Genomic DNA, 5,845 nt, shown 5'->3' on the forward strand with positions numbered 1-5,845 from the left:
TAAAGCCTCTCCCTCCTTAAGGTCTCCAACACCTCTCTCAAATGCTGCTCGTGCTGCTCCTTGGTCTTAGAATAGACCAAAATATCATCAATGAAAACAATCACAGACTGATCCAGCATTGGTCTGTAACCCGGTTCATGAGATCCATGAATGCTGCTGGAGCATTAGTGAGCCCAAATGGCATCACCACAAACTCGTAATGACCATAACGAGTTATGAATGCCGTCTTTTCTATGTATTCATCCGGGATCCTCCTCTGATGATACATTGACCTAAGATCAATCTTGGAAAACCACGAGGCACCCGGAAGATGATCGAACAAATCATCAATCCTTAGAAGCGGATAACAGTACTTCATCGTTAGCTTGTTCAGCTCCCGATAATCAATACACATCCTGTGCGACCCATCCTTCTTTTTCACGAACATAATCGGTGCTCCCCAGGTGGAACTACTCAGATGAAATAATCCCCGGTCTAGCAGCTCTAGGAGCTGCGTAGACAACTCATGCTTCTCAGGCGGAGCTAGATGATATGCTGCCTTAGCTATCGGAGCCACACCAGACACTAAATCAATACGGAACTCCACTTGCCTCTCGGGAGGCACCCCAGGTAATTCCTTTGGAAACATATTAGGAAAATCTCGCACAATTGGTACTCTACTCATATTTGGCGTGGCTTCCACCCTCGTATCTGAAACATAAGTGGAAAACCCATTACAACCCCACGGAAGAAGTCTCCTAGCCCTCACAGCCGAACAGAGAGTTGGTCCATGCTCTCTACATGAATAACTAGTTCTCCCCCACTTGGGGTTTGAATCCTCACTAACTGACGCTAGCAATCTATCATGGCCCAATTATGCCCCAACCAATCTATCCTTACGATCTCCTTCAATCCTCGCAAAGGAATCAGAACCAAATCGATAGGAAACCTTTCCCCGAACATATTTAGAATACTCCTCCGAAACACACACACACATCACTCACAGTGTGGTCATCTGTAATCTCCACCTTGAGTGGGGAATCCAAAGTCCCTGGAGCATCACAAAACTTCTTATTGAGTGCAAGAGATACAAAAGATTGGGTAGCCCCCAAAACAAAAAGATATGAGCTGACAAACCATTGACCAAAAAGGTCCCTATATAAAATCATAACAACATAAGCATAATAATAAAAATAAACGAAACAAAAATAGATCACATACCAGTCACGACGAAAAGTGCTGCTCGGGTCTCCTCAATAGTTAGTTGAAATATGAAGCTCTTCACCATAGGAGCCTCCGCCTATATTGGGAGGCCATCTGTAATCCTCATCATGGCAGACGCAGGCACCGCCACTACTCCTCTTCCTCTAACCAACCTCAGACAATCAACCTTTTTATGACCGGTCAGGTTGTAGTTGAAACAAATCAAACCCTTCTTGAGGCAATCCCGACTCATGTCACCCGGCAGACCACACACATAACATGTTGAGCCTACTGCTCGGCCGGCTCCACTGTGCGAGTTACTGCACTTGGCACAACGGCCACGACCCTGCTAGCCCCTGTTGTGAGGATCATAGGTCTTAGGCTTCTTGGCCTGACCCACTGCTGCTTGAACTTGCTCCAACTTCTGCTTTATGTAGAGCTCTAACTCAATTTCCCGTTCCCAAGCCTTCTCCACCATCTCATTCAGGGTCTTGCACCCTGAAAAGCTCATAAAGTCATGGATATCATCCCTTAGTGTGGAATGATACCTCGTCTTTTTCATCTCCTCATCCGCAGCATACTGTGGGACCAATAGTGCCTTCTCCCGAACTTGGTGGTGATCACTGCCACAATATCGATAGTCTACTGCAAATCCTAAAACTCTCTCACCAAACACTGCACCTTGATGGGCGGTGCAAACTCCCGATCAAACCTCCTCACAAACTCCTCCCAATACATTTCAGCCATACCCACGGATCCTACCTCGCGGGTCACCTCCTCCTACCAATCTTGTGCTCGATCCTTCTACATACAAGATGCAAACCTTACATTTGCTGCATCGGGGCAAGAGCTCGTGCACTAGGCATTCTCCATGTATGCCACCCAACATTGACTAGTGATGGGATCCCTGACCCCGAAGAACTCAGGTGCTCTAAATGCCTTAAACTCCCTAAACGAGGGAGCTTGGGCCCCAATCTGCCCTACAACAATCTCGGCTCAAAAAGACCTAAGTTGCTCCTCCATGATCTCCATGATGCCATCCTTGACGATACCAAAAGTCACCGGAGTAACGTTAAGGATGCCATGGGTAACTTCGGCTGCTATAAGATCGCACAGGCTCTTAGGTGGGCTTTTCACCCGAGCCTAAACCTGATCCTGATCATGAACCTGAACCTCGTGTGATCATCACAATCCTAAACTGAAAATATCAAAAATAACCAAGATAAGGAATTCAAAAGAGATTCCTCCTCACCAGACTTCGAAGAACTAAGAGGTTTGTCTTTGATTCGGATATAGGTCATGTGCTTTCAGTAGTACAAGCCCAATACTCCCTTCCACACCAACCTGTACCTTTGCCATGGCCATACCTGATATCCCTAAATCATCCAATCATAGATCATGACTCATAAACACAACACTAACTCAGATCCTAGACTGCTCTAGGATTCTCAACCCTCACTGATGACACACCCCTCAGAGCGGGCCAGAAGTAAAGGGTACGTTGCGCATATATGGTTAGCACCTTGATTCTGGTCAAGCGTGTAGTACACAACATACTCACCGAGTTGACCCAGTTGAATCTGTTGACTTTGACTTTGACCAAGTTTGACCAACAGGTATTTTGCGTATTTTTGAGTTGTATTCTCAGTTTTTGTCATTGTTATTTATAATGGTGACCGGTAGAGTTGGTTTCAGAGTAGCGTATTTTTAAGCTTTTTATCCATTTGAGAGGTGAGTGTTCTCATTATATCCATGGGTCGCATGCATTAATGCAAGGCCATTATTGTGTTATTTAGGATGATAGTTGTTATGTAGCTTATATGATTTTGTATGAAGGGTTGAAATAAACCCCAGGAAAGGATTGGCTATTGTATGTTCAGGTTGAAATAGACCACATAGTGGGGCCCACTATTGTATGATTGGGCTGATAGATACCCTACAACAAGGCCCGTATGTGTTGATCAGGTTAAAATACACCCCTGGGCGAGGCCCTAGGGCAGGGCCCATATATCTCTATTGGATTGGATTATACCCAGGGTTAAGCCTAGTTGTATTATTGGTATGTTGTACTTTGGGGAACTTACTTGTAACATCCCAAAAATTTCAATAAATTTAAACCTTTCTAAACAACGCAATTACTAATAAAATTGTTTACAAAACCATTGTTTCCAAAACATGATTTAAAATCAGAGCCTCCCAAGATCCAGTCAGTTGTAAAACCAAGGATATGTACACTCACGTTTTTGCCTTTGCCACAACCATTTGAAGCACCTGAAACAATAAACTAAAAATGTAAGCACAAAGCTTAGTGAATTCCCCCAAAGTACCACCACATACACATAACGAATAAATCACGTGCTCAAATACTCATGTCTAGGCTGGCCTTGGTGCCTTCAACTCGTAAGTACAATGAGGAAGACTCACCTCAATCCGCTGATAATCAAATAACTGCCCAGACCACCGAATCGGATTACCTCGCGCCAACTAACAATAAATACAATCTTAATCAATAATTAACCCGATAACCCAAAATACCCTTAGGTCAAACTTGGTCAACCTTGGTTAAAGTCAAAGTCAACGGTCAAGGTCCAAAAGTCAATATTTCTTCCCAGTGGAGTATGCCCTACGTACCAAGAGAGTATGCCCAACGTACTCTGTTGTTGACTAATAGCGGGGCGCTGACCGCGTACGTGCTGTGTACCACCAGGAGCGCCCAACACACTCATCCCAGTCGCAAAACTCCAATAAGAGCTTATTTCATTAAGTTATTACATCCAAAACTCAGATCCAAGCCCAAAATAATGTCCTATGTCATAAAGTTTCCAATTTTATGACTTTGCATGGCTATAAAGTTCTTAATGTCGAAAACCCTAAGTAATTAACCCAACAAGACATCACAACTCTTGCATGGAAGCGATAGAAGGGCCAAGATTGCATTTTTATAGTTCATAATAGCTTTATAATGGATAAAGTTTCCAACTTTATCCATTAGAATGGTCCCAACAAACAAGATCTAGTATTTGAGTCTCAAAGGGACCCAAAAGTTCATCTTTTTCAACTTAATCCATTAAATACAAGTCTCCAACTTTCAGATCTGAATCAAAATGATGTTTTTATGGATAAAGTTTCCAACTTTATCCATAACAAGGTCACAAACTTTCAACATCTTTACTTTATGCACTTAAAGTGACCAAAAGCTCATAACACCCAAAACTAGCTAGATCTAACAATTTCATCATCAAGATTCAAACTTTATACCTCTAGAAGAAAGATTAAGGTGAACAAAGTTTGGATCTACAAGCTCCAATGAAACCAACACTTCTTCAATGAGCTCCTTCTTCTCTAAGGTGCACCAATAACACTCTAAAGCACTTAAAAACACCTTAAATGTGTTTTGATTAGTATGCTTAATATGAGAATTGCAAGCTAGCATAGGACTAAGGATACTTTCAGGAATCATATGATGGAATTACTTGATTTGGTTAATGCCTTATAGCCTATGGGAATTTGATGCTATGTATTTGTAACACCGAGAATTTTTCAAAAAAAATTTCCATTTTTAAAATCACAAAATGCTCAAAATACATTTCACAAAAATCCCCAATTATCAAAATTAACAAAACATAAATCCATAATTATTTAACTATTAATCCAGGATCCTCCAAAACATAACTCTTGATCTCGTGTGTACAATCAAGCCATCACCGTCCTGAGATACTAAGAAAACCTGCAACACATAACACATAACACGGTAAGCACGAAGCTTAGTGATTTCCCCAAGATACCACATACAACACATATTAGCAACTCGAGGATATAACTCTGTAGACCCTATGGTCCTAACTCTATAGACCTTCCAGTCCTAACTCTGTGGACCCTCCGGCCCTAACTCTGTGAACCTTCCGGTTCTAAGCTCGTTGTACCCTTCGGTCCGGTCTGCTTGAGCCTTTTGGCCTCAATAATCGTTTGACCCTTCGGTCCAGTCTATCAATTCTGCATAACATAAATCACAAAGACATAGTGCATAGCATGTCACATACAATAGGATAGCATAATATTCACTGTAACCACATAAGACCTTCAGGTTACACATAACTACCACTCAAGGTAAAGTATAGTGAGAAGACTCACCTTGGATGATGAATAGCCCTTATAACCACTGCTGCTCCGCCCAACCACTAACTCTGTGCCAAACCCATGATTATCTCGATTAGAAACTCAGCCCTAAACTCTCACTCTTTGGGTCTAAAGGTGGACCACCTACCGGCCCATTAATGCCCTAAACCCATTGGGCCCACCAAGGCCGAATAACAAATGGGTTTCCCCAAGGCCCAACCTCAGCCTTCATGACAAGCCCAACATAAAGGCCCAAGGCCTATTTATATTCTTTTTCTGCTCATGGACTCAAATAAGCAGGCCCAAAGATTCAGGCCCAACACTTAAGGCCCAACAACGAAGTCTAGTCCAAAAGTCCACAGAGAGGTTACGCGGGGCGTACCTCCTTGGTACGCTTAGCGTACCCAAGCGCGCATACAACTGATCCGGGACCTCCACCCAGTACGCGAGGCGTACTGGAATTACGCGGCGCGTAATCTCAGATTAGTTCAAACCATTTTTTGGGTCTTAACCCGTTAAGATCTTCACTTAACTCCTGGATCTGGAC

The sequence above is a fragment of the Lactuca saligna genome, chromosome 2, assembly GCF_052625555.1.
Source record: "Lactuca saligna cultivar CGN05327 chromosome 2, ASM5262555v1, whole genome shotgun sequence".
NCBI lineage: Eukaryota > Viridiplantae > Streptophyta > Magnoliopsida > Asterales > Asteraceae > Lactuca > Lactuca saligna.